We start from the raw sequence: 16343 nt of genomic DNA, 5'->3' as shown, positions 1-16343 counted from the left end.
AGTATTTTCAAGATTATAGAGTGAATACTGTTGTTGCAAAATAAAAAAAGACATATCTATGAGAAAGACGTATATGACATTACTACCTCTATTTGAGCTATATTAATGCCTTCATGAAAAAAAATATATAATGTATTCAAGAAATAACATTGGGTTTTATAAGAGTACCTGTTTATTAAAACATATTAATACTTGTTTAGTGATTGAGTATCTTATTGTGTTTAAGATTACAGTACATATAAAGAAGAATTTATAGCAGGGAACAAAATTTCATCACCAGCAGTAGATTATTTATGTATTTTTTGCTATTGACGTTGGTGTTGTGGCTTAGTGGTTACAGCGCCTGTCTCGTAAACAGGAAATCCTGAGTTCAAATCTCAGTAGCACCTAACTGTTTTCTCCATGCTTTAGGAATATTTTTCATCAAACAAATATTGAATACATTTTAAGAATTAAACGTCTGGTTCTATGAACTTTAGAATAAGTTATCATAAAATGAAATAAAATACTTGGTATTGTGACGATTTTTATAGGAATGCATTGACTGAAATATCGAAAAGTAAATGACAAAGAACAAGATAGAGACGTATGATCACTCTATTGTTGAGTTCAACTAATCCACTCTTCGGCAAGGTATATTTTAAAATTCTATGAATAGGGTAAACTTCAAATTAGAGAGGTGTTTTTGAATAAGTGAAGCGTCTTCATCTAAAGTGTTTGAGTAGAGAAGTCTGTGAACTTATAAAAGAATATGAAAGTGAAAAAGCAATATTCTCTTGAACCCATAAAGAAAAGTCTTTCAAAGTTAAGACTCAAGGGGGTGCTGTGGCTTAGCTGGTTAGAGCGCCTGTCTAGTAAACAGGAGATCCTGAGTTCAACTCTCAGCAGTGCCTTGCTTTTCTCTTTATTATATAACAAATCAATTTCATTAGGTACTATTCTGATACAATTAAAATATAAACGTCTGATTCATCTTACTGTTGAACAGATCATCTTCAACCTCATAAAAGCCAAAGTATTTTCAAGAATATAGAGTGAATACTGTTATGCAAAATAAAAAAAGACATATCTATGAGAAAGACATAGATGACATTACTACCTCGATTTGAGCTATATTAATGCCTTCATTAAAAAAAATGTAATGTATTCAAGAAATAACATTGGGTTTTATAAGAGTACCTGTTTATTAAAACATATTAATACTTGTTTAGTGATTGAGTATCTTATTGTGTTTAAGATTACAGTACATATAAAGGAGAATTTATAGCAGGAAACAAAATTTCATCATCAGCAGTAGATTATTTATGTATTTTTTGCTATTGACGTTGGTGCTGTGGCTTAGTGGGTAAAGCGCCTGTCTCGTAAACAGGAAATCCTGAGTTCAAATCTCAGTAGCACCTAACTTTTTTCTCCATGCTTTAGGAATATTTTTCATCAAACAAGTATTGAATACATTTTAAGAATTAAACGTCTGGTTCTATGAACTTTAGAATAAGTTATCATAAAATGAAATAAAATACTTGGTATTGTGAAGATTTTTATAGGAATGCATTGACTGAAATATCGAAAAGTAAATGACAAAGAACAAGATAGAGCCGTATGATCACTCTATTGTTGAGTTCAACTAATCCACTCTTCGGCAAGGTATATTTCAAAATTCTATGAATAGGGTAAACTTCAAATTAGAGAGGTGTTTTTGAATAAGTGAAGCTTCTTCATCTAAAGTGTTTGAGTATAGAAGTCTGTGAACTTATAAAAGAATATGAAAGTGAAAAAGCAATATTCTCTTGAACACCATAAAGAAAAGTCTTTCAAAGTAAAGACTCAAGGGGGTGCTGTGGCTTAGCTGGTTAAAGCGCCTGTCTAGTAAACAGGAGATCCTGAGTTCAACTCTCAGCAGCGCCTTGCTTTTCTCTTTGTTATATAACAAATCAATTTCATTAGGTCCTATTCTGATACAATTAAAATATAAAAGTCTGATTCATCTTACTGTTGAACAGATCATCTTAAACCTCATAAAAACCAAAGTATTTTCAAGATTATAGAGTGAATACTGTTGTTGCAAAATAAAAAAAGACATATCTATGAGAAAGACGTATATGACATTACTACCTCGATTTGAGCTATATTAATGCCTTCATGAAAAAAAAAATATATTGTATTAAAAAAAAAACATTGGGTTTTATAAGAGTACCTGTTTATTGAAACATATTAATACTTGTTTAGTGATTGAGTATCTTATTGTGTTTAAGATTACAGTACATATAAAGAAGAATTTATAGCAGGAAACAAAATTTCTTCATCAACAATAGATTATTTATGTATTTTTTGTTATTGAGGTTGGTGCTGTGGCTTAGTGGTTAAAGTGCCTGTCTCGTAAACAGGGAATCCTGAGTTCAAATCTCAATAGCACCTAACTGTTTTCTCCATGCTTTAGGAATATTTTTCATCAAACAAGTATTGAATACATTTTAAGAATCAAACGTCTGGTTCTATGAACTTTAGAATAAGTTATCATAAAATGAAAAAAAAATACTTGGTATTGTGAAGATTTTTATAGGAATGCATTGACTGAAATATCGAAAAGTAAATGACAAAGAACAAGATAGAGACGTATGATCACTCTATTGTTGAGTTCAACTAATCCACTCTTCGGCAAGGTATATTTTAAAATTCTATGAATAGGGTAAACTTCAAATTAGAGAGGTGTTTTTGAATAAGTGAAGCGTCTTCATCTAAAGTGTTTGAGTAGAGAAGTCTGTGAACTTATAAAAGAATATGAAAGTGAAAAAGCAATATTCTCTTGAACACCATAAAGAAAAGTCTTTCAAAGTAAAGACTCAAGGGGGTGCTGTGGCTTAGCTGGTTAAAGCGCCTGTTTAGTAAACAGGAGATCCTGAGTTCAACTCTCAGCAGCGCCTTGCTTTTCTCTTTGTTATATAACAAATCAATTTCATTAGGTCCGATTCTGATACAATTAAAATATAAAAGTCTGATTCATCTTACTGTTGAACAGATCATCTTAAACCTCATAAAAACCAAAGTATTTTCAAGATTATAGAGTGAATACTGTTGTTGCAAAATAAAAAAAGACATATCTATGAGAAAGACGTATATGACATTACTACCTCTATTTGAGCTATATTAATGCCTTCATGAAAAAAAATATATAATGTATTCAAGAAATAACATTGGGTTTTATAAGAGTACCTGTTTATTAAAACATATTAATACTTGTTTAGTGATTGAGTATCTTATTGTGTTTAAGATTACTGTACATATAAAGAAGAATTTATAGCAGGGAACAAAATTTCATCATCAGCAGTAGATTATTTATGTATTTTTTGCTATTGACGTTGGTGTTGTGGCTTAGTGGTTAAAGCGCCTGTCTCGTAAACAGGAAATCCTGAGTTCAAATCTCAGTAGCACCTAACTGTTTTCTCCATGCTTTAGGAATATTTTTCATCAAACAAATATTGAATACATTTTAAGAATTAAACGTCTGGTTCTATGAACTTTAGAATAAGTTATCATAAAATGAAATAAAATACTTGGTATTGTGACGATTTTTATAGGAATGCATTGACTGAAATATCGAAAAGTAAATGACAAAGAACAAGATAGAGACGTATGATCACTCTATTGTTGAGTTCAACTAATCCACTCTTCGGCAAGGTATAATTTAAAATTCTATGAATAGGGTAAACTTCAAATTAGAGAGGTGTTTTTGAATAAGTGAAGCGTCTTCATCTAAAGTGTTTGAGTAGAGAAGTCTGTGAACTTATAAAAGAATATGAAAGTGAAAAAGCAATATTCTCTTGAACCCATAAAGAAAAGTCTTTCAAAGTTAAGACTCAAGGGGGTGCTGTGGCTTAGCTGGTTAGAGCGCCTGTCTAGTAAACAGGAGATCCTGAGTTCAACTCTCAGCAGCGCCTTGCTTTTCTCTTTATTATATAACAAATCAATTTCATTAGGTACTATTCTGATACAATTAAAATATAAACGTCTGATTCATCTTACTGTTGAACAGATCATCTTCAACCTCATAAAAGCCAAAGTATTTTCAAGAATATAGAGTGAATACTGTTATTGCAAAATAAAAAAAGACATATCTATGAGAAAGACATAGATGACATTACTACCTCGATTTGAGCTATATTAATGCCTTCATTAAAAAAAAATGTAATGTATTCAAGAAATAACATTGGGTTTTATAAGAGTACCTGTTTATTAAAACATATTAATACTTGTTTAGTGATTGAGTATCTTATTGTGTTTAAGATTACAGTACATATAAAGAAGAATTTATAGCAGGAAACAAAATTTCATCATCAGCAGTAGATTATTTATGTATTTTTTGCTATTGACGTTGGTGCTGTGGCTTAGTGGGTAAAGCGCCTGTCTCGTAAACAGGAAATCCTGAGGTCAAATCTCAGTAGCACCTAACTTTTTTCTCCATGCTTTAGGAATATTTTTCATCAAACAAGTATTGAATACATTTTAAGAATTAAACGTCTGGTTCTATGAACTTTAGAATAAGTTATCATAAAATGAAATAAAATACTTGGTATTGTGAAGATTTTTATAGGAATGCATTGACTGAAATATCGAAAAGTAAATGACAAAGAACAAGATAGAGACGTATGATCACTCTATTGTTGAGTTCAACTAATCCACTCTTCGGCAAGGTATATTTTAAAATTCTATGAATAGGGTAAACTTCAAATTAGAGAGGTGTTTTTGAATAAGTGAAGTGTCTTCATCTAAAGTGTTTGAGTAGAGAAGTCTGTGAACTTATAAAAGAATATAAAAAGTGAAAAAGCAATATTCTCTGGAACACCATAAAGAAAAGTCTTTCAAAGTAAAGACTCAAGGGGGTGCTGCGGCTGAGCTGGTTAAAGCGCCTGTCTAGTAAAAAGGAGATCCTGAGTTCAACTCTCAGCAGTGCCTTGCTTTTCTCTTTGTTATATAACAAATCAATGTCATTAGGTCCTATTCTGATACAATTAAAATATAAAAGTCTGATTCATCTTACTGTTGAACAGATCATCTTAAACCTCATAAAAACCAAAGTATTTTCAAGATTATAGAGTGAATACTGTTGTTGCAAAATAAAAAAAGACATATCTATGAGAAAGACGTATATGACATTACTACCTCGATTTGAGCTATATTAATGCCTTCATGAAAAAAAAATATAATGTATTCAAGAAATAACATTGGGTTTTATAAGAGTACCTGTTTATTGAAACATATTAATACTTGTTTAGTGATTGAGTATCTTATTGTGTTTAAGATTACAGTACATATAAAGAAGAATATATAGCAGGAAACAAAATTTCATCATCAGCAGTAGATTATTTATGTATTTTTTGCTATTGACGTTGGTGCTGTGGCTTAGTGGGTAAAGCGCCTGTCTCGTAAACAGGAAATCCTGAGTTCAAATCTCAGTAGCACCTAACTTTTTTCTCCATGCTTTAGGAATATTTTTCATCAAACAAGTATTGAATACATTTTAAGAATTAAACGTCTGGTTCTATGAACTTTAGAATAAGTTATCATAAAATGAAAAAAAAATACTTGGTATTGTGAAGATTTTTATAGGAATGCATTGACTGAAATATCGAAAAGTAAATGACAAAGAACAAGATAGAGACGTATGATCACTCTATTGTTGAGTTCAACTAATCCACTCTTCGGCAAGGTATATTTTAAAATTCTATGAATAGGGTAAACTTCAAATTAGAGAGGTGTTTTTGAATAAGTGAAGCGTCTTCATCTAAAGTGTTTGAGTAGAGAAGTCTGTGAACTTATAAAAGAATATGAAAGTGAAAAAGCAATATTCTCTTGAACACCATGAAGAAAAGTCTTTCAAAGTAAAGACTCAAGGGGGTGCTGTGGCTTAGCTGGTTAAAGCGCCTGTCTAGTAAACAGGAGATCCTGAGTTCAACTCTCAGCAGCGCCTTGCTTTTCTCTTTGTTATATAACAAATCAATTTCATTAGGTCCTATTCTGATACAATTAAAATATAAAAGTCTGATTCATCTTACTGTTGAACAGATCATCTTAAACCTCATAAAAACCAAAGTATTTTCAAGATTATAGAGTGAATACTGTTGTTGCAAAATAAAAAAAGACATATCTATGAGAAAGACGTATATGACATTACTACCTCTATTTGAGCTATATTAATGCCTTCATGAAAAAAAATATATAATGTATTCAAGAAATAACATTGGGTTTTATAAGAGTACCTGTTTATTAAAACATATTAATACTTGTTTAGTGATTGAGTATCTTATTGTGTTTAAGATTACAGTACATATAAAGAAGAATTTATAGCAGGGAACAAAATTTCATCACCAGCAGTAGATTATTTATGTATTTTTTGCTATTGACGTTGGTGTTGTGGCTTAGTGGTTACAGCGCCTGTCTCGTAAACAGGAAATCCTGAGGTCAAATCTCAGTAGCACCTAACTGTTTTCTCCATGCTTTAGGAATATTTTTCATCAAACAAATATTGAATACATTTTAAGAATTAAACGTCTGGTTCTATGAACTTTAGAATAAGTTATCATAAAATGAAATAAAATACTTGGTATTGTGACGATTTTTATAGGAATGCATTGACTGAAATATCGAAAAGTAAATGACAAAGAACAAGATAGAGATGTATGATCACTCTATTGTTGAGTTCAACTAATCCACTCTTCGGCAAGGTATATTTTAAAATTCTATGAATAGGGTAAACTTCAAATTAGAGAGGTGTTTTTGAATAAGTGAAGCGTCTTCATCTAAAGTGTTTGAGTAGAGAAGTCTGTGAACTTATAAAAGAATATGAAAGTGAAAAAGCAATATTCTCTTGAACCCATAAAGAAAAGTCTTTCAAAGTTAAGACTCAAGGGGGTGCTGTGGCTTAGCTGGTTAGAGCGCCTGTCTAGTAAACAGGAGATCCTGAGTTCAACTCTCAGCAGTGCCTTGCTTTTCTCTTTATTATATAACAAATCAATTTCATTAGGTACTATTCTGATACAATTAAAATATAAACGTCTGATTCATCTTACTGTTGAACAGATCATCTTCAACCTCATAAAAGCCAAAGTATTTTCAAGAATATAGAGTGAATACTGTTATTGCAAAATAAAAAAAGACATATCTATGAGAAAGACATAGATGACATTACTACCTCGATTTGAGCTATATTAATGCCTTCATTAAAAAAAATGTAATGTATTCAAGAAATAACATTGGGTTTTATAAGAGTACCTGTTTATTAAAACATATTAATACTTGTTTAGTGATTGAGTATCTTATTGTGTTTAAGATTACAGTACATATAAAGGAGAATTTATAGCAGGAAACAAAATTTCATCATCAGCAGTAGATTATTTATGTATTTTTTGCTATTGACGTTGGTGCTGTGGCTTAGTGGGTAAAGCGCCTGTCTCGTAAACAGGAAATCCTGAGTTCAAATCTCAGTAGCACCTAACTTTTTTCTCCATGCTTTAGGAATATTTTTCATCAAACAAGTATTGAATACATTTTAAGAATTAAACGTCTGGTTCTATGAACTTTAGAATAAGTTATCATAAAATGAAATAAAATACTTGGTATTGTGAAGATTTTTATAGGAATGCATTGACTGAAATATCGAAAAGTAAATGACAAAGAACAAGATAGAGCCGTATGATCACTCTATTGTTGAGTTCAACTAATCCACTCTTCGGCAAGGTATATTTCAAAATTCTATGAATAGGGTAAACTTCAAATTAGAGAGGTGTTTTTGAATAAGTGAAGCTTCTTCATCTAAAGTGTTTGAGTATAGAAGTCTGTGAACTTATAAAAGAATATGAAAGTGAAAAAGCAATATTCTCTTGAACACCATAAAGAAAAGTCTTTCAAAGTAAAGACTCAAGGGGGTGCTGTGGCTTAGCTGGTTAAAGCGCCTGTCTAGTAAACAGGAGATCCTGAGTTCAACTCTCAGCAGCGCCTTGCTTTTCTCTTTGTTATATAACAAATCAATTTCATTAGGTCCTATTCTGATACAATTAAAATATAAAAGTCTGATTCATCTTACTGTTGAACAGATCATCTTAAACCTCATAAAAACCAAAGTATTTTCAAGATTATAGAGTGAATACTGTTGTTGCAAAATAAAAAAAGACATATCTATGAGAAAGACGTATATGACATTACTACCTCGATTTGAGCTATATTAATGCCTTCATGAAAAAAAAAATATATTGTATTAAAAAAAAACATTGGGTTTTATAAGAGTACCTGTTTATTGAAACATATTAATACTTGTTTAGTGATTGAGTATCTTATTGTGTTTAAGATTACATTACATATAAAGAAGAATTTATAGCAGGAAACAAAATTTCTTCATCAACAATAGATTATTTATGTATTTTTTGTTATTGAGGTTGGTGCTGTGGCTTAGTGGTTAAAGTGCCTGTCTCGTAAACAGGAAATCCTGAGTTCAAATCTCAATAGCACCTAACTGTTTTCTCCATGCTTTAGGAATATTTTTCATCAAACAAGTATTGAATACATTTTAAGAATCAAACGTCTGGTTCTATGAACTTTAGAATAAGTTATCATAAAATGAAAAAAAAATACTTGGTATTGTGAAGATTTTTATAGGAATGCATTGACTGAAATATCGAAAAGTAAATGACAAAGAACAAGATAGAGACGTATGATCACTCTATTGTTGAGTTCAACTAATCCACTCTTCGGCAAGGTATATTTTAAAATTCTATGAATAGGGTAAACTTCAAATTAGAGAGGTGTTTTTGAATAAGTGAAGCGTCTTCATCTAAAGTGTTTGAGTAGAGAAGTCTGTGAACTTATAAAAGAATATGAAAGTGAAAAAGCAATATTCTCTTGAACACCATAAAGAAAAGTCTTTCAAAGTAAAGACTCAAGGGGGTGCTGTGGCTTAGCTGGTTAAAGCGCCTGTCTAGTAAACAGGAGATCCTGAGTTCAACTCTCAGCAGCGCCTTGCTTTTCTCTTTGTTATATAACAAATCAATTTCATTAGGTCCTATTCTGATACAATTAAAATATAAAAGTCTGATTCATCTTACTGTTGAACAGATCATCTTAAACCTCATAAAAACCAAAGTATTTTCAAGATTATAGAGTGAATACTGTTGTTGCAAAATAAAAAAAGACATATCTATGAGAAAGACGTATATGACATTACTACCTCTATTTGAGCTATATTAATGCCTTCATGAAAAAAAATATATAATGTATTCAAGAAATAACATTGGGTTTTATAAGAGTACCTGTTTATTAAAACATATTAATACTTGTTTAGTGATTGAGTATCTTATTGTGTTTAAGATTACTGTACATATAAAGAAGAATTTATTGCAGGGAACAAAATTTCATCATCAGCAGTAGATTATTTATGTATTTTTTGCTATTGACGTTGGTGTTGTGGCTTAGTGGTTAAAGCGCCTGTCTCGTAAACAGGAAATCCTGAGTTCAAATCTCAGTAGCACCTAACTGTTTTCTCCATGCTTTAGGAATATTTTTCATCAAACAAATATTGAATACATTTTAAGAATTAAACGTCTGGTTCTATGAACTTTAGAATAAGTTATCATAAAATGAAATAAAATACTTGGTATTGTGACGATTTTTATAGGAATGCATTGACTGAAATATCGAAAAGTAAATGACAAAGAACAAGATAGAGACGTATGATCACTCTATTGTTGAGTTCAACTAATCCACTCTTCGGCAAGGTATAATTTAAAATTCTATGAATAGGGTAAACTTCAAATTAGAGAGGTGTTTTTGAATAAGTGAAGCGTCTTCATCTAAAGTGTTTGAGTAGAGAAGTCTGTGAACTTATAAAAGAATATGAAAGTGAAAAAGCAATATTCTCTTGAACCCATAAAGAAAAGTCTTTCAAAGTTAAGACTCAAGGGGGTGCTGTGGCTTAGCTGGTTAGAGCGCCTGTCTAGTAAACAGGAGATCCTGAGTTCAACTCTCAGCAGCGCCTTGCTTTTCTCTTTATTATATAACAAATCAATTTCATTAGGTACTATTCTGATACAATTAAAATATAAACGTCTGATTCATCTTACTGTTGAACAGATCATCTTCAACCTCATAAAAGCCAAAGTATTTTCAAGAATATAGAGTGAATACTGTTATTGCAAATCAAAAAAAGACATATCTATGAGAAAGACATAGATGACATTACTACCTCGATTTGAGCTATATTAATGCCTTCATTAAAAAAAAATGTAATGTATTCAAGAAATAACATTGGGTTTTATAAGAGTACCTGTTTATTAAAACATATTAATACTTGTTTAGTGATTGAGTATCTTATTGTGTTTAAGATTACAGTACATATAAAGGAGAATTTATAGCAGGAAACAAAATTTCATCATCAGCAGTAGATTATTTATGTATTTTTTGCTATTGACGTTGGTGCTGTGGCTTAGTGGGTAAAGCGCCTGTCTCGTAAACAGGAAATCCTGAGGTCAAATCTCAGTAGCACCTAACTTTTTTCTCCATGCTTTAGGAATATTTTTCATCAAACAAGTATTGAATACATTTTAAGAATTAAACGTCTGGTTCTATGAACTTTAGAATAAGTTATCATAAAATGAAATAAAATACTTGGTATTGTGAAGATTTTTATAGGAATGCATTGACTGAAATATTGAAAAGTAAATGACAAAGAACAAGATAGAGACGTATGATCACTCTATTGTTGAGTTCAACTAATCCACTCTTCGGCAAGGTATATTTTAAAATTCTATGAATAGGGTAAACTTCAAATTAGAGAGGTGTTTTTGAATAAGTGAAGTGTCTTCATCTAAAGTGTTTGAGTAGAGAAGTCTGTGAACTTATAAAAGAATATAAAAAGTGAAAAAGCAATATTCTCTGGAACACCATAAAGAAAAGTCTTTCAAAGTAAAGACTCAAGGGGGTGCTGCGGCTGAGCTGGTTAAAGCGCCTGTCTAGTAAAAAGGAGATCCTGAGTTCAACTCTCAGCAGTGCCTTGCTTTTCTCTTTGTTATATAACAAATCAATGTCATTAGGTCCTATTCTGATACAATTAAAATATAAAAGTCTGATTCATCTTACTGTTGAACAGATCATCTTAAACCTCATAAAAACCAAAGTATTTTCAAGATTATAGAGTGAATACTGTTGTTGCAAAATAAAAAAAGACATATCTATGAGAAAGACGTATATGACATTACTACCTCGATTTGAGCTATATTAATGCCTTCATGAAAAAAAAATATAATGTATTCAAGAAATAACATTGGGTTTTATAAGAGTACCTGTTTATTGAAACATATTAATACTTGTTTAGTGATTGAGTATCTTATTGTGTTTAAGATTACAGTACATATAAAGAAGAATTTATAGCAGGGAACAAAATTTCATCATCAGCAGTAGATTATTTATGTATTTTTTGCTATTGATGTTGGTGCTGTGGCTTAGTGATTAAAGCGCCTGTCTAGTAAACAGGAAATCCTGAGTTCAAATCTCAGTAGCACCTAACTGTTTTCTCCATGCTTTAGGAATATTTTTCATCAAACAAGTATTGAATACATTTTAAGAATTAAACGTCTGGTTCTATGAACTTTAGAATAAGTTATCATAAAATGAAATAAAATACTTGGTATTGTGAAGATTTTTATAGGAATGCATTGACTGAAATATCGAAAAGTAAATGACAAAGAACAAGATAAAGCCGTATGATCACTCTATTGTTGAGTTCAACTAATCCACTCTTCGGCAAGGTATATTTCAAAATTCTATGAATAGGGTAAACTTCAAATTAGAGAGGTGTTTTTGAATAAGTGAAGCTTCTTCATCTAAAGTGTTTGAGTATAGAAGTCTGTGAACTTATAAAAGAATATGAAAGTGAAAAAGCAATATTCTCTTGAACACCATAAAGAAAAGTCTTTCAAGGTAAAGACTCAAGGGGGTGCTGTGGCTTAGCTGGTTAAAGCGCCTGTCTAGTAAACAGGAGATCCTGAGTTCAACTCTCAGCAGCGCCTTGCTTTTCTCTTTGTTATATAACAAATCAATTTCATTAGGTCCTATTCTGATACAATTAAAATATAAAAGTCTGATTCAGCTTACTGTTGAACAGATCATCTTAAACCTCATAAAAGCCAAAGTATTTTCAAGATTATAGAGTGAATACTGTTATTGCAAAATAAAAAAAGACATATCTATGAGAAAGACGTAGATGACATTACTACCTCGATTTGAGCTATATTAATGCCTTCATTAAAAAAAAAATGTAATGTATTCAAGGAATAACATTGGGTTTTATAAGAGTACCTGTTTATTAAAACATATTAATACTTGTTTAGTGATTGAGTATCTTATTGTGTTTAAGATTACAGTACATATAAAGAAGAATTTATAGCAGGAAACTAAATTTCTTCATCAGCAGTAGATTATTTGTGTATTTTTTGCTATTGAGGTTGGTGCTGTGGCTTAGTTGTTAAAGCGCCTGTCTCGTAAACAGGAAATCTTGAGTTCAAATCTCAGTGGCACCTAACTGTTTTCTCCATGCTTTAGGAATATTTTTCATCAAACAAGTATTGAATACATTTTAAGAATTAAACGTCTGGTTCTATGAACTTTAGAATAAGTTATCATAAAATGAAATAAAATACTTGGTATTGTGAAGATTTTTATAGGAATGCATTGACTGAAATATCGAAAAGTAAATGACAAAGAACAAGATAGAGACGTATGATCACTCTATTGTTGAGTTCAACTAATCCACTCTTCGGCAAGGTATATTTTAAAATTCTATGAATAGGGTAAACTTCAAATTAGAGAGGTGTTTTTGAATAAGTGAAGCGTCTTCATCTAAAGTGTTTGAGTAGAGAAGTCTGTGAACTTATAAAAGAATATGAAAGTGAAAAAGCAATATTCTCTGGAACACCATAAAGAAAAGTCTTTCAAAGTAAAGACTCAAGGGGGTGCTGCGGCTGAGCTGGTTAAAGCGCCTGTCTAGTAAAAAGGAGATCCTGAGTTCAACTCTCAGCAGTGCCTTGCTTTTCTCTTTGTTATATAACAAATCAATTTCATTAGGTCCTATTCTGATACAATTAAAATATAAAAGTCTGATTCATCTTACTGTTGAACAGATCATCTTAAACCTCATAAAAACCAAAGTATTTTCAAGATTATAGAGTGAATACTGTTGTTGCAAAATAAAAAAAGACATATCTATGAGAAAGACGTATATGACATTACTACCTCTATTTGAGCTATATTAATGCCTTCATGAAAAAAAAATATAATGTATTCAAGAAATAACATTGGGTTTTATAAGAGTACCTGTTTATTGAAACATATTAATACTTGTTTAGTGATTGAGTATCTTATTGTGTTTAAGATTACAGTACATATAAAGAAGAATTTATAGCAGGGAACAAAATTTCATCATCAGCAGTAGATTATTTATGTATTTTTTGCTATTGATGTTGGTGCTGTGGCTTAGTGATTAAAGCGCCTGTCTCGTAAACAGGAAATCCTGAGTTCAAATCTCAGTAGCACCTAACTGTTTTCTCCATGCTTTAGGAATATTTTTCATCAAACAAGTATTGAATACATTTTAAGAATTAAACGTCTGGTTCTATGAACTTTAGAATAAGTTATCATAAAATGAAATAAAATACTTGGTATTGTGAAGATTTTTATAGGAATGCATTGACTGAAATATCGAAAAGTAAATGACAAAGAACAAGATAGAGACGTATGATCACTCTATTGTTGAGTTCAACTAATCCACTCTTCGGCAAGGTATATTTTAAAATTCTATGAATAGGGTAAACTTCAAATTAGAGAGGTGTTTTTGAATAAGTGAAGCGTCTTCATCTAAAGTGTTTGAGTAGAGAAGTCTGTGAACTTATAAAAGAATATGAAAGTGAAAAAGCAATATTCTCTTGAACCCATAAAGAAAAGTCTTTCAAAGTTAAGACTCAAGGGGGTGCTGTGGCTTAGCTGGTTAGAGTGCCTGTCTAGTAAACAGGAGATCCTGAGTTCAACTCTCAGCAGTGCCTTGCTTTTCTCTTTATTATATAACAAATCAATTTCATTAGGTACTATTCTGATACAATTAAAATATAAACGTCTGATTCATCTTACTGTTGAACAGATCATCTTCAACCTCATAAAAGCCAAAGTATTTTCAAGAATATAGAGTGAATACTGTTATTGCAAAATAAAAAAAGACATATCTATGAGAAAGACATAGATGACATTACTACCTCGATTTGAGCTATATTAATGCCTTCATTAAAAAAAATGTAATGTATTCAAGAAATAACATTGGGTTTTATAAGAGTACCTGTTTATTAAAACATATTAATACTTGTTTAGTGATTGAGTATCTTATTGTGTTTAAGATTACAGTACATATAAAGGAGAATTTATAGCAGGAAACAAAATTTCATCATCAGCAGTAGATTATTTATGTATTTTTTGCTATTGACGTTGGTGCTGTGGCTTAGTGGGTAAAGCGCCTGTCTCGTAAACAGGAAATCCTGAGTTCAAATCTCAGTAGCATATAACTTTTTTCTCCATGCTTTAGGAATATTTTTCATCAAACAAGTATTGAATACATTTTAAGAATTAAACGTCTGGTTCTATGAACTTTAGAATAAGTTATCATAAAATGAAATAAAATACTTGGTATTGTGAAGATTTTTATAGGAATGCATTGACTGAAATATCGAAAAGTAAATGACAAAGAACAAGATAGAGCCGTATGATCACTCTATTGTTGAGTTCAACTAATCCACTCTTCGGCAAGGTATATTTCAAAATTCTATGAATAGGGTAAACTTCAAATTAGAGAGGTGTTTTTGAATAAGTGAAGCTTCTTCATCTAAAGTGTTTGAGTATAGAAGTCTGTGAACTTATAAAAGAATATGAAAGTGAAAAAGCAATATTCTCTTGAACACCATAAAGAAAAGTCTTTCCAAGTAAAGACTCAAGGGGGTGCTGTGGCTTAGCTGGTTAAAGCGCCTGTCTAGTAAACAGGAGATCCTGAGTTCAACTCTCAGCAGCGCCTTGCTTTTCTCTTTGTTATATAACAAATCAATTTCATTAGGTCCTATTCTGATACAATTAAAATATAAAAGTCTGATTCATCTTACTGTTGAACAGATCATCTTAAACCTCATAAAAACCAAAGTATTTTCAAGATTATAGAGTGAATACTGTTGTTGCAAAATAAAAAAAGACATATCTATGAGAAAGACGTATATGACATTACTACCTCGATTTGAGCTATATTAATGCCTTCATGAAAAAAAAAATATATTGTATTAAAAAAAAAACATTGGGTTTTATAAGAGTACCTGTTTATTGAAACATATTAATACTTGTTTAGTGATTGAGTATCTTATTGTGTTTAAGATTACAGTACATATAAAGAAGAATTTATAGCAGGAAACAAAATTTCTTCATCAACAATAGATTATTTATGTATTTTTTGTTATTGAGGTTGGTGCTGTGGCTTAGTGGTTAAAGTGCCTGTCTCGTAAACAGGAAATCCTGAGTTCAAATCTCAATAGCACCTAACTGTTTTCTCCATGCTTTAGGAATATTTTTCATCAAACAAGTATTGAATACATTTTAAGAATCAAACGTCTGGTTCTATGAACTTTAGAATAAGTTATCATAAAATGAAAAAAAAATACTTGGTATTGTGAAGATTTTTATAGGAATGCATTGACTGAAATATCGAAAAGTAAATGACAAAGAACAAGATAGAGACGTATGATCACTCTATTGTTGAGTTCAACTAATCCACTCTTCGGCAAGGTATATTTTAAAATTCTATGAATAGGGTAAACTTCAAATTAGAGAGGTGTTTTTGAATAAGTGAAGCGTCTTCATCTAAAGTGTTTGAGTAGAGAAGTCTGTGAACTTATAAAAGAATATGAAAGTGAAAAAGCAATATTCTCTTGAACACCATAAAGAAAAGTCTTTCAAAGTAAAGTCTCAAGGGGGTGCTGTGGCTTAGCTGGTTAAAGCGCCTGTCTAGTAAACAGGAGATCCTGAGTTCAACTCTCAGCAGCGCCTTGCTTTTCTCTTTGTTATATAACAAATCAATTTCATTAGGTCCTATTCTGATACAATTAAAATATAAAAGTCTGATTCATCTTACTGTTGAACAGATCATCTTAAACCTCATAAAAACCAAAGTATTTTCAAGATTATAGAGTGAATACTGTTGTTGCAAAATAAAAAAAGACATATCTATGAGAAAGACGTATATGACATTACTACCTCTATTTGAGCTATATTAATGCCTTCAT

General features: G+C 30.8%; 27 non-coding genes across 27 annotated transcripts; all 27 read left to right on the top strand.

Annotated features, from left to right (window-relative positions):
• The first annotated feature begins 316 nt into the window (after positions 1–316).
• TRNAT-CGU (transfer RNA threonine (anticodon CGU)) lies at positions 317–389 on the top strand. Its single transcript has one exon. It is a non-coding gene; the product is annotated as a tRNA-Thr (tRNA).
• Positions 390–819: 430 nt separating this feature from the next.
• On the top strand, positions 820–893 carry TRNAT-AGU (transfer RNA threonine (anticodon AGU)). Its single transcript has one exon. It is a non-coding gene; the product is annotated as a tRNA-Thr (tRNA).
• A 434-nt stretch (positions 894–1327) lies between these two features.
• TRNAT-CGU (transfer RNA threonine (anticodon CGU)) lies at positions 1328–1400 on the top strand. The gene has a single exon. It is a non-coding gene; the product is annotated as a tRNA-Thr (tRNA).
• Positions 1401–1831: 431 nt separating this feature from the next.
• TRNAT-AGU (transfer RNA threonine (anticodon AGU)) lies at positions 1832–1905 on the top strand. The gene has a single exon. It is a non-coding gene; the product is annotated as a tRNA-Thr (tRNA).
• A 437-nt stretch (positions 1906–2342) lies between these two features.
• Positions 2343–2415, top strand: TRNAT-CGU (transfer RNA threonine (anticodon CGU)). The gene has a single exon. It is a non-coding gene; the product is annotated as a tRNA-Thr (tRNA).
• Positions 2416–2847: 432 nt separating this feature from the next.
• On the top strand, positions 2848–2921 carry TRNAT-AGU (transfer RNA threonine (anticodon AGU)). Its single transcript has one exon. It is a non-coding gene; the product is annotated as a tRNA-Thr (tRNA).
• A 437-nt stretch (positions 2922–3358) lies between these two features.
• On the top strand, positions 3359–3431 carry TRNAT-CGU (transfer RNA threonine (anticodon CGU)). The gene has a single exon. It is a non-coding gene; the product is annotated as a tRNA-Thr (tRNA).
• A 430-nt stretch (positions 3432–3861) lies between these two features.
• On the top strand, positions 3862–3935 carry TRNAT-AGU (transfer RNA threonine (anticodon AGU)). The gene has a single exon. It is a non-coding gene; the product is annotated as a tRNA-Thr (tRNA).
• A 436-nt stretch (positions 3936–4371) lies between these two features.
• Positions 4372–4444, top strand: TRNAT-CGU (transfer RNA threonine (anticodon CGU)). Its single transcript has one exon. It is a non-coding gene; the product is annotated as a tRNA-Thr (tRNA).
• Positions 4445–5386: 942 nt separating this feature from the next.
• TRNAT-CGU (transfer RNA threonine (anticodon CGU)) lies at positions 5387–5459 on the top strand. The gene has a single exon. It is a non-coding gene; the product is annotated as a tRNA-Thr (tRNA).
• A 432-nt stretch (positions 5460–5891) lies between these two features.
• On the top strand, positions 5892–5965 carry TRNAT-AGU (transfer RNA threonine (anticodon AGU)). Its single transcript has one exon. It is a non-coding gene; the product is annotated as a tRNA-Thr (tRNA).
• Positions 5966–6905: 940 nt separating this feature from the next.
• On the top strand, positions 6906–6979 carry TRNAT-AGU (transfer RNA threonine (anticodon AGU)). The gene has a single exon. It is a non-coding gene; the product is annotated as a tRNA-Thr (tRNA).
• A 435-nt stretch (positions 6980–7414) lies between these two features.
• On the top strand, positions 7415–7487 carry TRNAT-CGU (transfer RNA threonine (anticodon CGU)). The gene has a single exon. It is a non-coding gene; the product is annotated as a tRNA-Thr (tRNA).
• Positions 7488–7918: 431 nt separating this feature from the next.
• On the top strand, positions 7919–7992 carry TRNAT-AGU (transfer RNA threonine (anticodon AGU)). Its single transcript has one exon. It is a non-coding gene; the product is annotated as a tRNA-Thr (tRNA).
• Positions 7993–8428: 436 nt separating this feature from the next.
• On the top strand, positions 8429–8501 carry TRNAT-CGU (transfer RNA threonine (anticodon CGU)). The gene has a single exon. It is a non-coding gene; the product is annotated as a tRNA-Thr (tRNA).
• A 432-nt stretch (positions 8502–8933) lies between these two features.
• TRNAT-AGU (transfer RNA threonine (anticodon AGU)) lies at positions 8934–9007 on the top strand. Its single transcript has one exon. It is a non-coding gene; the product is annotated as a tRNA-Thr (tRNA).
• Positions 9008–9444: 437 nt separating this feature from the next.
• Positions 9445–9517, top strand: TRNAT-CGU (transfer RNA threonine (anticodon CGU)). Its single transcript has one exon. It is a non-coding gene; the product is annotated as a tRNA-Thr (tRNA).
• Positions 9518–9947: 430 nt separating this feature from the next.
• Positions 9948–10021, top strand: TRNAT-AGU (transfer RNA threonine (anticodon AGU)). Its single transcript has one exon. It is a non-coding gene; the product is annotated as a tRNA-Thr (tRNA).
• A 436-nt stretch (positions 10022–10457) lies between these two features.
• On the top strand, positions 10458–10530 carry TRNAT-CGU (transfer RNA threonine (anticodon CGU)). The gene has a single exon. It is a non-coding gene; the product is annotated as a tRNA-Thr (tRNA).
• Positions 10531–11472: 942 nt separating this feature from the next.
• On the top strand, positions 11473–11545 carry TRNAT-AGU (transfer RNA threonine (anticodon AGU)). The gene has a single exon. It is a non-coding gene; the product is annotated as a tRNA-Thr (tRNA).
• A 431-nt stretch (positions 11546–11976) lies between these two features.
• On the top strand, positions 11977–12050 carry TRNAT-AGU (transfer RNA threonine (anticodon AGU)). The gene has a single exon. It is a non-coding gene; the product is annotated as a tRNA-Thr (tRNA).
• A 1451-nt stretch (positions 12051–13501) lies between these two features.
• TRNAT-CGU (transfer RNA threonine (anticodon CGU)) lies at positions 13502–13574 on the top strand. Its single transcript has one exon. It is a non-coding gene; the product is annotated as a tRNA-Thr (tRNA).
• Positions 13575–14004: 430 nt separating this feature from the next.
• Positions 14005–14078, top strand: TRNAT-AGU (transfer RNA threonine (anticodon AGU)). Its single transcript has one exon. It is a non-coding gene; the product is annotated as a tRNA-Thr (tRNA).
• Positions 14079–14513: 435 nt separating this feature from the next.
• On the top strand, positions 14514–14586 carry TRNAT-CGU (transfer RNA threonine (anticodon CGU)). The gene has a single exon. It is a non-coding gene; the product is annotated as a tRNA-Thr (tRNA).
• A 431-nt stretch (positions 14587–15017) lies between these two features.
• TRNAT-AGU (transfer RNA threonine (anticodon AGU)) lies at positions 15018–15091 on the top strand. The gene has a single exon. It is a non-coding gene; the product is annotated as a tRNA-Thr (tRNA).
• Positions 15092–15528: 437 nt separating this feature from the next.
• TRNAT-CGU (transfer RNA threonine (anticodon CGU)) lies at positions 15529–15601 on the top strand. The gene has a single exon. It is a non-coding gene; the product is annotated as a tRNA-Thr (tRNA).
• A 432-nt stretch (positions 15602–16033) lies between these two features.
• Positions 16034–16107, top strand: TRNAT-AGU (transfer RNA threonine (anticodon AGU)). Its single transcript has one exon. It is a non-coding gene; the product is annotated as a tRNA-Thr (tRNA).
• Positions 16108–16343: the final 236 nt, after the last annotated feature.

This window comes from Lissotriton helveticus, chromosome 12 (genome assembly GCF_964261635.1).
Source record: "Lissotriton helveticus chromosome 12, aLisHel1.1, whole genome shotgun sequence".
NCBI lineage: Eukaryota > Metazoa > Chordata > Amphibia > Caudata > Salamandridae > Lissotriton > Lissotriton helveticus.
Note: the sequence above shows the minus strand (reverse complement) of the source record. Positions and strands in the feature narration are given on the sequence as shown.